This window comes from Ochotona princeps, chromosome X (assembly GCF_030435755.1).
Source record: "Ochotona princeps isolate mOchPri1 chromosome X, mOchPri1.hap1, whole genome shotgun sequence".
Taxonomy (NCBI): Eukaryota; Metazoa; Chordata; class Mammalia; order Lagomorpha; family Ochotonidae; genus Ochotona; species Ochotona princeps.
This window is the reverse complement of record NC_080865.1, coordinates 96,842,884-96,859,131: the sequence shown is the minus strand read 5'-3', so window position 1 is coordinate 96,859,131 and position 16,248 is coordinate 96,842,884.

Below are 16,248 nucleotides of genomic sequence, written 5' to 3'. Positions count from 1 at the left end.
AGAGTCACAATGGTGCGTGTTCCAAAGGTTCTGCCCAGGTGGATGTGATAGTTCTGAAATGCTGTCAATCTTGCTGATCTGTGGATGAGGAATCCCTTTCAATATTCATTGGCTGACACCATTGACTCTCTAGTTTCCAATCACCCAGGTATTTGCTGTCATCGTTTGGCTGGGGTAGTTATCCATATGTTCTGTTCTCCACTCTCTGCTTGGTACCAGATGTCCTCTGCATTCCCCAGTGAACTGCCGTGTCCTCCATGTGCACCATGGTTTGCCACCCAGCACTCCATCCTCTAAACTGAGGAGGACCAGTTCTCATAGGTGGGCTCATGGACCTAAGCCAGGTGACCAGGGCTATGCTGCCCCCCAACCTTGGGTCTCATGGATCCAGCAACCATCTAGCAGGTGGGCCGATGGCCCTGAGCCATGCAACCTGTGACCTACTGGAACCTCCACCACTGGAACTCATGGACTAGGCCCCCACCACTCAGGTGGGCGTGGTGACCTGGACCAAGAGGTCTAGGCCTCTTTGGGTGCCCCACTCTTCAGGCACATGGATCCAGTAACCACACATGTAGGTTCAAGGACCTGGGCTAGGAGAACCAGGCCCTACTGGATCCCCCAAACCCAGGACTCATGGACCCAACATCTACTATGTAAGTGGACCCTAGTGGCCCTAAGACCTGTACCACAAGACCCAGTTTACACTTGAGCTCACACTTGAGCCAGATCCCCCACCCCTGGGGCTCATCAATTTGGCACCCACAGTGCGGTTGGGCACAAGACAGAGACCCAGGCCCTGCTGGATCCCCCCACCTCCAGGAATCATGGGCCCTGGAACTTCGGCTGGGACACCTAGGACCAAGCCGGACTATCCACACCTGGGACTCAAGGATCTGACACTCACATGTAGGTGGGCCCTAGAACCTGGGCCAGGAAGCCCAGAACCCTCTGGGCCCCCCATCCCTGGGGCTCATGTTCCCAACACCCTCCATCTCCAGACTGACATGGCTCAACTTTCCTCATCATCCACCAGTGGGTACTTCAGCTGCAGAGTCAGCCTCCAGTCCTGGCTCAAGTGTGAACTGGCTTGTGATGCAGGTTGACTCGGCCCTTCCTATACTCCATCCTGGTTCTCAGATATGCCAGTGGATGTTATGAACTGGTCCAGTTTAGTGGCCCACCCCCGACCTAACCCATCTGTATGCTGGTGGGTACTGTAACCTGGCCTGGGTTGGGCTGCTCCTTGCCTTGGTTCTTGCGCTTACTTACAGGGACTACAACCTGACAAAGGAGTTCACTAAACCCCTCTATCTGGTCTTTTCCCAGTGGCAGATCTTGTGCATACTGGTGGGTCCCTGGCCCAGGTTGACTTTGTCCACTTTTTGTCCTGGCAGGGACGGTGTCCTTGCCCAATCAGCCCACACCCTTTCCAATTCCTACTGTTGGGTGTTGCAGCCCATCTGCACCTGGTCCGTACTCAGACACAGCTCCCACATGGTTCAGCGGGAGCTGAGAGCTAGCCCAGCCTATTCTTCACCCACCCTGACTCTCACTAATACCAGTGGGTGCTGGAGTATAGCCCAGCCTGGCCATCCCCAGACCCAGGCCATATCTGTGCCAAGCAAGATTGAAGCCATGTTCAGCATAGGACAATGCACAGTTCTGTCACTTGTGTTCACCTATGGGCATTCCAGTTCAGCTGGGGCATTCCCTCAGCTCCCCATCTAGACATATTCCCAGCCACAGTATTTGTATGTGCCAGTGGATATTGCTGTTCCACATGGGTGAGCCCACATATTACCCTGCAGATTCTACTCCTAGAGCTGATTCACTCACATATTTATTAACTTCATGGCCCAGCCTCACAGAACCTTTTCCATTTTCTGACACTCTGATGAGTTCCATGTTGTAGCCCTTCAAATAGTGTGGCCTTGTCCATGCAAGTTCCAGAGAAGTCATTCCTCACCTGGACCTGAACCCTAAGGTCCTTGCTGATTGCCACCTGTGCCATCTCTCAGACTCCCTGCAAGCCCACACCTCCAAGATCCCAGAAAGCATTGCTGGGCAGCCCATGTAATCCAGCCCAGATTCCCACAGTGGCAGCTATGTGGCTGGGAGTGTCAAGCACCCATGTCTCCAGGTTCAGACTCACCTGGGCTTCCCCCCCCAACAAGATGGTGGTGGTGGGAGGAGCCAGGGTTCTGCATCTGCCTAGACCTGTCTAAGATCTTCCCATGGTATAATTACTGTGGGAAGCGGAATTTTTCAGCCCTTGGGACAAGCTCAAGATTTTCCCACCACCTGGCAGTGGTGGCCAGAGCTAGGATCCCACATATTGAGCCTGGCTCAGCCCTGGCCCCAGTAGCCACCAAATACCTGGGAGAGTCGTGTACCCATGCCTCCAGCTCTAGATTCACCTGGGCTTCACCACTGAGTCTTCTCTTTATTTCACTCTCCTTCCTGTCCTTCCTTTTCTGTAGTAGTGTGTTTGTGTCTTGGCTTTGTAATTTATCTTGCTCCTGCTTAACACTGGCAGGAAGCTTTGGTTGAACTTTATTCTCTAGTAGCGTATGTGATGATCTTTAACATCATTCCTACTTATTTAGGTTTATCTTTTTTATAATTGATTAATATAAACATTATATACATTCTACAGGTACATTTCCAAGAAGACAGTCTTCCTTGCCTCACCCCCCTGCTCAATACCTCTTCCTTCCTTCCCTATCTTGAGCAGTAATTGCATAGATATAATTTTAATCCACTCTGTACTAATAGGCTTACTTTATACCACTAATCATAATGTTCAAGAAGGAAAATGTAAATCCATAAGACCACATTTCCACTACAGTATGAACATGGGATAAAAGCAAGAATCATATCCTGGAGTATACGTACATCTTTTCAACCCTGGTCACCCGCTGAAATGCACAATGTAAGTGATGGATACTGTGTCTGTGTTCTCAATGTCGGGGGATGGTTTTACTAGATGAACTTGTATTATTGATGGGAGTTTGGTTGATGCTTGAAATTTGCAGAAAATCCATATTGAAGACTTTTTCTTCTGAGGTTCTGTTAAACATATTAGTACCTCTGTACCCAGTCGCTAGTGTGGACTAGACTTAATATATTCCTTTGGAAAAGGTGATGACTCCTGGTGAATCTTCCTGCCATGGCTAAGGCCCTGTGGTTGCGTATGTACTGCCACATTTTACTTTCTTTAAATGTTGAAGGGCATTAATAAAGCCCTCCATGATTTATTGGCCCCCCCCCTTTTTCAATCTCATTCTAAAGAGTGAGAGTGAAGTTAGGAGCCTCATCATGGTATATTCTATGGTTAGCTGTCTCTTTGATATCTGATATAGTCTGTTTTTTCTAAGTACAAATTATATTTGCCTTTGTGATACTGATACTTCAAAAATATATCCTCTGATCATGTACCTCAATCTCTCATAGGGAAAGCGATAATCCTGGTAAAGTCTGACTCTGCCTTCTCTGTTATTCTGAGTGACTGTACATGACTAAAGGAAAAATACAGCTTTGCTGAATGGTTTCATGAAGTGCAAGTGGGCTCTTACTGTTCCCTAAAATTGTCCTGCTTTCTGCTAGGCCACTTCATGCACCCACTCTCCCAGATGACTCTTTCACACATTCTCCTCTCTCCTCAAACACTTAACACCTCCTCTCTCAATTCTCTGTCAGAGTGTTCATATTTCCTACTTCAAGGAGAAAACTGAAATGGCCGGAAGAAAACTTCTACATATGCCTACCAAAACATCTACCCACATATATTCATGTTACCCATATCCTCTGGCTTTTGTACCATTACTAAAGAGGAATTCTGTTGCTTCTGCCTAAGGCCAGTTTTTCCCATTCTGAATTAGATATCACCTCTTAACTTCTCAAGGGCATCACTTCAACATTTTTCTCTTCATGTCTTTTTCCTTTACTCCTAGATGAATTTCTTCCGCAAAAAGACATGTTATTGTCCTGTCAGCTTAAAATAGTTCTTGTTGACTCCATTTACAATCTCATTTTCTTTCTTGCCTTTTCATAAAAATTCATAGAATTCTCTGTATTAGCAGTTCCAATTCATCTATTCCCATTGTTCCTTGAAGTCACCCATATCAAGTTTCACCCCTAGCATTCCAATAAACTGTTCTTCTCAAGGTCATTATGACTTCTTAGCTTCAAATTAAATGATAAATTCTCAATCCTCATTTTATTTGATCTATTAGCATCATTTGCTACCATTAACAACCTCTTCTTCTTGGAAATATTTTGTTCACACGCTTCTAGGACAATACAGTGCTAGCTTCTAGGACAACATAGTTTGTGTTCTCAGTTTTCTTGGTATTTTGCTGGCCTTGCTACCTCAGTGTCCTTTGCTAGCTCCATATTATCATTTAAATTTCTTGAATTTGATGTAGCTCGAACTAAGTCCCTGGGCCTTTTTCTTAATCATCACTCTTCTTGTGATCTTATGCAGTCTCAAGGATGTAAATAAATTATATGTGCTTTTAACTACCAAATAATATATCTCTTGCCTAAGTGTTTCTACTTAACTCCATATTCATATATATCTGTTTTTAAAAAAGATTTATTTATCTTAATGGACAGATTTACAGAGAAGGAGAGAAAAAAAGTATCCAAGAATTAGTAGACACCATTAAAAAGACCAGATGGTAAGAGTTATGGGAGTTCCGGAAGGAGCAGAAAGAGGAACTGGTTTAAAGATGTATTCAATAAAATAATAAATGAAAACTTTCCTAATATGGAGAAATAATTGAGAAACAACATCCAGGAGGGGGTACAGAACTCCTGTTAGACTTGACCTGTTGCTGTCCCGCAGTGGTGGACTTAGTGCATGGAGCCAATAACACGTATGGACCCTGACTGATGGTCAAAGCCCAAGTTTATTAGTGGCATCAGACTTTATACAATGAGGGCCATATGGGATAAGGGAGGAAGTATTGAGCTTATCAACAAAATCCATCAATGCTTTTGTTTGGAACTCCTTTTGTCTTTTATATTGCACCAAGTATTCTCATACACATACTGTCCACTCAATTGTTCTTATGCAAATGATATCCAATTAGGTATACAAAAGGTAGCCATTTGGTTGTTGTCATGCAAATATTATCCAATCAACTGTAATCCTGTGCTCACTGACCTTCTAGGGTCACAATGTCCTTCTACATTGACCAAAATCAGTCTTCACCACGACTCATAATCAAGTGCTCTTCAATTGAATATAAGGAAAAGTCCCTCAGATGTGCACGTGAAAAAAAATCAATTGGCATAGAGAAGAACTCCAATCAGACTTATAGCTGACCTCTCATGGGAGACTCTAGAGACCAGAAGAGAATGGAGTGACAAATTTCAGATTCTAAAGGAAAAAATTGTCAGCCCAGGATAATTTACCAAGCAAAATTTTCCTTTGTCTTTGAAAATGAAATAATGTTTTTCAACAACAAAGAAAAGCTCAAAGAATAAGACTCTTTTAGACCTGCCCTAAAAATGATTCTTAAAGATGTTCTCTTGACAGAGAAAAGTAATAGCATCTACCAAAACCAAAGGCAAATGTGGAGAATATCCCAATAAAACTACAACAGAAGACTAAATCAAACAAAGAATAACCCATTGCTGAAATGACAGGACCAACCCACCACCTATTTATACTAACCCTGAATGTAAATGGCTTAAAATCATCAATCAAACATCTTAATTAGTGGATTGGATGAAAAAACAAAACCCATCTATCTGTTGCATATAGGAAACACATTTCACCAGAAAAGATATGTGAAAACTGAAAGTGAAAGGATGAGAAAAGATATTTCAGGCTAATGGAAAGGAGAAACTGGCTGACATAACCTTTCTTATATCAGATAATATAGACTTTGACTTGAAAAATATTTAAAAAGATGAAGAAGGACACCACATAATGATCAATGAATCCATCCAGCAAGAAGAGATCACCATAATAAATGTATATGCACTAAATGCCAGGGCACCTAGATACATGAAACAAATATTAATGGATTTGAAGAGAGAAAGAGACTCCAAAACAATGATAGTGAGTGACATTAATAGCCCATTAACATCAATGGACAGATCAATGAGAGAGAAACTCAGGAAAAAACAGAATTCAGTCAGACACTAGAGCAAACGGACTTAATTGATATCTATAGAACATTTCATCCTATAGATCAAGAATACAGTTTTTTTTCATCAACACATAGAACTTTCTCCAAGATTGACCATGTTATAGGCCACAAAACAAGCATCAGCTAATTAAAAAAAATGAAACTTATATTATGTATCTTCTTATACCATCATGGAGTGAAGCTAGAGACCAATCAGTCAAAACACTGAGGAAGAATGCAAACACAGAGAGACTGAATAATATATTACTAAATGAGCAATGGGGTGTAGAGGAAATCAAAGGGGAAATAAAAAATTGCTTGAGACAAATGATAGCATCAACACAACATATCAGAACTTATGCGACACAATCAAGGCAGTGTTAAGGAGAAAGCTCATCTCAATCAATGCTTATGTTAAGAAATCAGAGAACCACCAAGTAAATTAGCCAATCTTATATTTGAAGGAGCTAGAAAAAAATTAGCAAAGCAATCCCAAGATTAGTGAGAAAAAAGAAATAATCAAAGTAAGGGAGGAAATAAACCAACTGGAGATCAAAAGAACAATACATAAGATCAATGAATGAAAGAGCTGGTTCTTTCAGAATATTAACAAAATAAATTCCACACTAGCTCAACTAATCAAAAAAAGGAGGGAGAAGATACAAAGCAATAAGATTAGAGACAAAAAAGGAAATATAACAACAGACACCTCTGACATAAATAGACTTATTAGGAACTGTTACAAGAGACTATATGCCAAAAAAATCAAAAGAGCTGAAAGAAAAGGATAATTTTTGAACATGTACAATCTACCAAATTTGAGTCAGAAGGCAATTAATCTAAATAGACGTATAACAAGGACTGAGATTGAATCAGTAGGAAATCCCTCCCAACCAAGGAAAGTCCTAGACTAGATGGATTCGCTGTTGAACTCTACCAAATGTTTCAAAAAGAAATGGCCCCAATTCTCCATAAGCTATTCCAAACAATACAAGGGGAGGAAATTCTTCCAAACTCTTTGTATGAAGCCAATATCACCTTAATAGCAAAGCCAGATAGAGACACAACAGAAAAAGAGACACACAAAGATCCTCAACAAAATACTAGCCAAGAGGATCCAACAGTACATCAGGCAGACCATTCACCCAGACCAGGTGGCATTCATCCCTTGCGTGCAGGGATGGTTTAACACACACAAATCAACTAATGTGATATGCCACATCAGCAAATTGAAAAATAAAAACCATATGATCAACTCAATAGATGTAGAGAATGCATTTGATAAAATCCAACACCTCTTCATGCTAGGGTTTAATGCCTGCTGAACCATGCAAGAGCTGTATCTTGGGGTGGGCCAAGCAGGGTTAGGCAGTAGCCCCAAACGGTAAGAGCCAGAATGGGTATGGGCTGGTCAGGCAATGCTGCCATACCTGCCAGGAATGGAAGTGGGCCTAGTCAGGCTGGGCCAAGAATCCACTGGTGTGTGTGAGATCTGCAGCTGAGAAGTGTGCTGATAGAAGAGCTTGGGGAACTCCTATTCAGGACCCACTCTCTGCAGGTGAGCTCAAGAGCCAAGACTGGGAGCAGCCCAGATCAGGTCAGGTTACAGTACCCTTAAGCATACTGTGGGTCAGATCTGGTTGTGGGGCAGGGTGTGATCCCAGTAGGGGGTGTTGTGGGGGTTCCCCTGCTGGGCAACTACTTCCACTGGTACATGAGAGAGCTTGGCCTTGGGGCTGAACAGGCTGGGCAGGGCTACAAAGCCCTTTGGTATGCATGTGAGCTGGGTTGTTGGGGAAGAGCCAAGCTAGGCTAAGTGACCATGTTCACTGGTGCATGTCTGAGCCAGAGTAAGTGCAGGCTGGTTGGGCATTTCTGCAGTATTGGCTTGCAGGTGCTGGAACTGGGGGCAAGTCCTTGTGAGCCTGGACCATAGAAACCAGCTAGAAACTGGAAGATCCTGGGCTGGCAGTGGACCTAGTAGGTGTATTGTGGGCACCCCTCTAGTGGCTGCAGCTCTCACTGGTGAGCATTAGAACCAGAGCTGGGGGCAGTCCTAGTTGGATAGCCTGTGGCACCTGTCATCACGACTGTGTGCTGGATATTGGTATTGATTGGGTTGAGCTAGGCTTCAATCCCCATTGATGTGTACAAGAGCCAAATGGGATGCAGGACAGATTGACCCAGTCGTGCAGGAGTCAGAGCTGGGGATGGGCTTGGTAGAGGTTATTGGGGGTCACTCTGACTAGTCTGTAGATCCCACTAGCGTACATGAGGTCCAAGTGTGTAGTGGGTAGGTTTTGGCTGAGCTGCAACATCTATTGATTTACCTGTGAGATGGGACTGGGGACAGAACTGACCAGGTGACTTCAGCTACCAGTGTGTGCAGGCTGGTATGGGTGATGGACTGAGCTGGACCATACACTAGCTGGCACACACAGGAGTTGACTCTGGGGTCTCTTTTATTGAGGTTTCTTTGGGGACCCCTTGACTGTACCACTGGACATATAACTCCAACCATGGCCTGACTGTAGAGTGCCACGGAAACTGGCTTTCCATGGTTGTTGAAGCCTGTGCAGCTGATAGTATACCCAGATGCACATGGGTGCATGACAATCAGTTCACTGAGGCATGCAGAGTATGTCTAGTACCAAGGAGGTCAGAACAAACTGTATAGATCTCCAGGTCAAGCTTTGACAGTAAGTATCTAGACAAATGTATATCTAAGGTGGATTCTGTTAGTCAGTGGACCTTGGATGGTTTTCCTCAACCTTGGAGCAACAAAATCATCAGCATCTCAGTAGTATCAAAACCACTTAACCAGTATCCTTGGAAAAGGCTCCACACTAGGGATCCTGGAATGAAATCAGGTGGCCTTTCCCCATTCCCAAGTACTGATATGGTTGGGCTGCTGGGATCAGCCCTCTCTTCCTCTTTCCCCACTTTCCCCAGAAACAGGAAGAAGGAAGGGGATTGGAGACAGTTGTCTCATCCACTTTGCCCCATTCCTTGACTGTAATTGGTGGTCCACATGAGTGTGTATCCTCCTCACTTATGTAAATATCATAAAAATAAGATGAACTTATTATTAAAAAACAAAAAAAATGTACGAATGGGCAGCTAGATGAGAAACAAAATGCATTGTTAGATAAATCACTAAATGAAAGTATTTCAGTAAACTCATGGAAAAATGAAAAGATGTTTATTTTGATGCAAAGAGTTGAAATCCATGCATAACTTTTTTTACAATAGGCACTTACTAAGAACTTGTTGAAGATTCCTCTTAGATAGAAGCCTAGACATGTTCCTAAAGTAGAAAACACTTGTTTTTATATTAGTGTTACCCTTTAGGTAACAAGCAAACAACTGTTAAGATGTGAATGAATCCTTAGTAAATTTAGTGTTCAAAGACAGGGCATGGTTTCCCATATTGTATCCTACTATATATTCATAGCATATTCATTGCATATGCTATTGGCCAGCTTGTTCACTTCCTTATACTCCTATTCTAATTGCTACAATAGCAGTGATGATAACATCTGCGTGAATAGGACAATATGATGTAATACTTTCCTGGAAATCACTGCATTGGAGAACAGGCAACGTAATTAAACTTGGAGATAACAAAGTTATTTGTTTCCCGATCATGAAAAATATGATTCAGAAGCACAGGAAAACCAGTTAGACATTTCAATCAGCCCGATGTAGCTCCTGCAGAGGAGTGTTGGCAGCTATGTAGGTGGATAGGAGAAAGCTTTTGCTTATAAGGTGAGGGATTTTTACAATACAGTACACAAAAACGAGGAACACCTGTCTAACTCTGTGTTGAAATGAGATTAAAAAAGAAGAAATAAAGGCACATACCTATGTTTTTTTCACACTGCATGTAGTACATTTATTTAAACTTGCCTTGCAGCACATATCTGACTTCTTTGGCATATATGTCTGTCTTCTTTCTGGCATCACTTCTTTTTGAAGGACAACTAATGTAATTGTTTTTTCTAAATTTCATACTGCTTTGTATTCAAGGTTGGTAGGCACAAGGACTAATAATTCTCAATAACATCATCATCACCCCTTCTACCACTAAGTTATTTCGGATCTATTATGTAAAAAAAAAAAGTAGTTTAAATCTTAGTAATACAAAGAAGCCTAAAGCATGCTATCCTTGCTTACAATAGCTGACGATTTTAAAAGCAGAACATACCAATATGGAGTAACATTTCTCAGTCTGACATGTTAAGATTCAAATAAGTGAGACTCTCAAGAAAGTTTATAAGAGAGATGGAGGAAGGGTGTGAGTTAAGGAGAAAGAGAGAATGCAAGCTAGTGAGTGAAAGAGGCAGGCCTGCGCTAAGAGGTCATGAACAAAGCCTATGGAAAAGTTACGACTTGAGCTGAACCATTGGAGATAGAAAAAGATTATTTAAGGAAAGATGATGGAAAATTCAGTCAGCTTTTCAATGAAAGGTATATAGAGGATAAAAATCCAGACAAGGGAATACTAAAAACACGTTTAAAAGACAAGAATTGTATTCATAAGACTGGGTTGGGAAGTTTCTTTTTAAAAACGATTTATTTTTGAATGAGTTACATAGGCACAGCTGGTTAACTACTTCAATGATCTCAGTGGCCACGAGCCAGGAGTTTCTTGCAGGTCTCCTACATGGGTTGCTTGGAATTGAATCCAGGCACTCTGATGGTGGGGGTGTGCATCTTAACTGCTTGGCTGAATTTGCACTCCTATAATACCATCCTTCTGGTCTTCTACTGTTTTTACATTACTGATTTTTTACTTTTGCTGTGTCTGTGCCAAGCTGGGTAAAACATATTTCATTTGATGTCATTTAAAAAATAAATTTATATAAAACAAAATTTTATTTTTAGAAATTTCATAATTTTAAGTAGTTTTAGCAAATTCAATGTGATTTGTAGATGCAATTATAAGAACACAATACTCCTTTCCACCTTCTTTTCCTCCATCTCTTCCTCCTATCTTTCCTTTTTCTGTTTGTTTGTTGTATGCTTTAAATTTAAATTACAGTAAAAAGACTTAATATGTCACCAAATAATGTTTGATTAGGAAAACCAAATGACCCTAATTTAGTGGGAATGCAGACAATGGCTATGAACAATTGAATAAAACAGGACCATTTCATGCATATACAGTAAATCTTAAAGTAATCACAGATCATTTAACCTGTATTAGTTTAACATTTTTTGTTTCACAAAATATATCAAACTAAGTTTTACAAAACTGTATTTGAACCAATACTGATGCAGACACTTCTCTTTAAAGTTTTAGTTCCCATATATAAGGGAGATTATGTGGTAATTTGTCTCTCAAGATCTGGCTTATTTAATTTGTTCCAAATGATAGAAATTCTTTTTTTATAATTGAATAATATTCCATTGTGTATGTAAGCCACATTATCCGTTTATCTGGTCATGGGCACCTTGGTTAATTCCAAATTTTGGCTATTGTGAACAGTGCTGCTAATAAATATGGTGATGCAATTGTCTTTTTGGTTCATTGTGTTCAAGTTTTTGGATATATATTCAGTAGTGGGATTGCTTGATCTTATGGCAAGTCTGTTTCTAGTTTTAAAAGAAATCTCCACACTTTTCCACTGTAGCTGCACTAATTAACATTTTTACCAACAATGTACGAGTGATTTTCTTCTCATTCTCAATAGTGTTTGTAACTCTGTGTTGTGCATTTTATCCATTCTCACAGGGTGGAGATGATACCTTGAAGTGTTTTTGAAATTGCATTTCCCTGATGACTAGTGATGTTGAGCATTTTTTCCCTACAGCTGTTGACTATTTGGATTTCTTTTTAGAATTGTCAAAGTCCCTTGTCCATTTCTCAATTGTCATGAAAACATGGATAATTTGACATCCTAATTTCCCATTGTGATGTCTCATTTCTTTTTCTTCCTTAATTGTTCTTGCTAAAACTTCTAGTACTATATCGAAGCTGTGAAATTGGACATTCTTGTCTAATTTTGACCTTAGAGGAAATGCTTTTCAGCTTTCCCCCACTCAGTATGAATTAGTTGTTGATTTGTGAGAAATATTCTTTGTAATTTTTTTGAATTTTCCTGCTGTACCTAATTTGTGGTAGGTTTTTTAAAATCACAAAAGGGCACTGAATATTATTAAAAGATTCCTCTGTCTCTATTGAGATGACCATATGGCTCTTGTTCTTCATTCTATTGATGTGATTTATGATGCTTGTTGATTTGTGAATGCTGAACCACCCTTTCATTTCTGGGATAAATCACTTTTTATCATGATAAGTGACTTTTTATGTGGTTTTGGATTTGATTTGTTAGTATGTTATTGAGAATCTTTGCATCTATGTTAAATAACAATATCGGAATGTAGTTTGATTTTTGTGTTGTGTCTTTGGTTTGAAATCAAAGTAATGCTAGCCTCATAAAAATAATTTGACAGAGTTTTGATTTATTCAGTATTTTGTAATAGATTGAACACTATTGGAGTTACTGCCGCTCTGAATGTTTTGTAGGATTTAGTAGGAAAGCCATCAGTCCCAGAACTTTTCCTTGATTTGAGTTTTCATTTCTACTTTGATATCATTGCTTGTTATGAGTCTGTCTTGGTTGTCTATATCTTCTTGCGTTAAACTTGGTAGATTATTTGAGGTTTCCCAGTTTAGTAGTATATAGTTCTTCATAATACTTTCTTACGATTCTTGGTATTTCAGTGTTGTTGGTTACACTATCTCCTGTATCATCTCTACTTGTATTTATTTGAGTTTTTCTGTTTTTTTTTTTTTTTTTTTTTTTTTTGCTGTTCTGATGAGAGGTTTATTTATTTGTGTATCTTCACAAAAAGCCAACTTTACAATTGTTCTATTGCTCTTTTTGTTGCTGACTTTCTGATTTTCTTTCTTTGTGGTCTGAGAGGATACATGGTATAATTGCAGTCTTTTTAAATTTGCTGATATTTGATTTGTGGCCTAGTATGTAGTCTATCCTAGAAAATATTCCATGTGCTGATGAGAAGAATATGTATTCTGTAGCTGTTGGGTGAAATGTCCTGTATGTGTTTGCTATGTCCATTTGCTCAATAGTATGTTTCAACTTTGACATGTCTTTATTGATTGTCAGTCCAGATGATCTAACTACTGATAAGAGTGGATTGTTGCATTGCACAATTGAATTGGAGTCTACCTTTCCCTTTACATCTCATTTTACATATATATATGTGTAAAATATATATTTGTATATATATATACACACATACAAACATATATACTTGTATATATATACTTCTGTTTTACATACATATTTATTTGTGATTTTTAGAAGGTTAATTCAATTTTCTATTGGAAAGGCGGATTTACAGAGAGGAGAGAGAGAAAGGTGTTCCATCTGCTGGTTCACTCCCCAAATGACTGCAATAACCGGAGCTGAGATGAACTGAAGCCAGAAGCCTCTTCTGGGTCTTCCAAGTGAGCACAAGTTCCCTAGGCCTTGGATCATTCTCCACTGCTTTCCCAGGCCACTAGCAGGGAGCTGGGTGGGAAATAGGGCAGCCGGGAAATGAAATGGCACCCAAATGGGGTCAGAGCTGTGCAAGGCAAGGACATAAGTTGGTAGGCTACTGCGCCAGGCCCTATTTAGCTTTTTCTTATGCTGTCATCTTGAATTGAAACTTTTGTCAAGATATAATGTTCTTCTTTATCTCTTTTTACAGGTTTTGTGTGATACCAGGATAGCTATACCTCCTCAAATATGGCTTCCATTTGCCTGTTATATCTTTTTCTTCTTCACTTTCAGTCTCTATGTATGTTTGTGAAGTGAATTTCTTATAGGCAGCATAGAGTGAAATCATTAATTTTTTAAAATTTAAATCTATTCTGCTGGACTCTATGCTTGGTATATGTTTGCAACAAAAGAATCTTGACTTAATTTGAACTGTAATACTGCAACAAGGTAGATGAATCCACCATGGGGGGAGGGCACGGGGAGGGGTTGGGGGAATCCCACAGCCTATGAAACTATGTCACATAATGCAACGTAATTAATAAAAAAAGAGTTATTGAGATAATTTTAGCATCTATACATAGTTTTTTTCTAATTGGGATTATTTCAGACTCTGGAAGGATAATTTCAATTCTTCCAAGATTGAGTTGTTTAGATTATTTGTAGATGAGTTTTTTTTCTACTTTCATGGCTTCACAGTATAGAAATTAGTATAGATAATTAGTATAGAAATTTTTGCTTGAGCTCCCTTTCTTGCATTTTTAGTCCTACAGGAAGCTTACCTTCTCAATCTCTAGGCTGCTGTTTGCATATCAGCAAATGCCTTAAGGATAAAAATGTTCCCATTAAGCAGTTCACTTACCATCTATCAAGTCTCATATTCCTTGGGAGCTCAAACTATGGAGTTGGTGTTTTGGTGCAGCGGGTTAACCCACCACCTTCAGTGCCTGCATCCAATATGGATGCTGGTTTCAGTCTTGGTTGCTTCCATTCTGATCCTGCTCCCTGACTTTGTGCCTGGGAAAGCAGCTAGATGTGGGCAATAACCCCAGGCCCCTCCCCTGCTACCTGGTGGGTAGGGCCAGTTTCCAGGCCTATAGGTAGAATAAGAAATCTGACATGGCTAGAAGGTCAAAAGGAATGCATGTGGAACAGGACCTCTGACATGACCGGAAGATCAAAGGAAATAGATGTGTCATACAGCCAATTACAGTGTCTTTGCTGGGTGGGAGGTTGGGATGTAGGTGGCTGCCGGAAGGCACCCACCCTCTTGCCCTCTCCTTCAGTAACCTTTATAATCCTGGGATCTGTTTTGAATAAATGGACATTCCTCACACAAGAAAATTTAAATCTATTCATCCCACCTAAGTCTTTTGGTTGGTAATTTTATTTCATTTACAGTCATGATTAGCATTGACAGATAAGAAACAAGACTTGTCATTTTGTTCATTGGATAATGATTCTATCAGCTCTGTTAGTGAATATGCTGGTGACTTTGAGATGAATATAGATGAATTCACATTCTTGGATGTGAATATTTAGCTTACAGAAAGTTTGGTGTTAGTTTGTTCCTGGTGCTGAGGGAGATAATCGTGGCTGCTCCCTTCTATTGGCAAGTCTTGAGTGATGCTGAGGGCTCTTACACCAATTACTATTGTTCTGTAACAGTGTGATACTGTTGGACCCTTCCTCATGTCCTGCTCAGGGAGACAATATGGTGCTGTGATTTATAATATCAACAGCCCTAGTCCTAGGACTAGAGGATGGGAACTGAAACCGTTTCTGTCCTACAAGATGACCATAAGGTATACCGGAGATTTTACTCTGGAGGGCATAAGCCACAGACGTGGAATGCAGGTCTACTGGGTAGATGCCAATGGCACCAAGAAATTTAGAATTAATTGTTACATTTTTGGTGTTGCTGGGTATAATGGGATCATCACCCCCGATTTCCAGAGTGGTAACAGGTATTTTTATGGACTTTTTTTGCTGTTACCCCCAGAACTCAAATGTTTGTTAGTCATTTATTGTGTGTAAATGTAGCTCTGGTGAAAATGCACCAAACTCACAGTTGCAGGATTTAAGGGATGTGTCCTTTGCCCCACATGATGCCCTGACTCGATCATGATACTGATAGGAGGAGATGCATACAACACATCTCTTACTGCTGTCTTCAGCAGCATACCCTGAGTCAGAGAAGCAGGCAACATGCAACTGAGAAAATAAGACACACATATGAAGGCCACTAAAGCAGATGGCCAGAGGGGAGCCCCTTCTCTGAGAAAAAAGGTTGACCTAGAAGGCTCACTGTTTCAGCTTTTTATTGAACTGCTTGGGGAGTTAAATTACAGGACTTTGATAGCTACATCTCATATTGATGTTAACCAGCCAATGCTTGATGATCAGGAAGCAACAGTATTTCCCAAGTACAGAAATAATGCAACTCTCTCAAGCATATCTTAAAGCACATAGCTCTGTGGCTTTAGATCATCGCCCAGTTGCAGACCCCCCACCCTCAGGCTTTGACCTTGGTCTCTGACTTTTGCTCATTGTGGTCTGCTACTCTCACAGCTTGACCTCATTCTCTG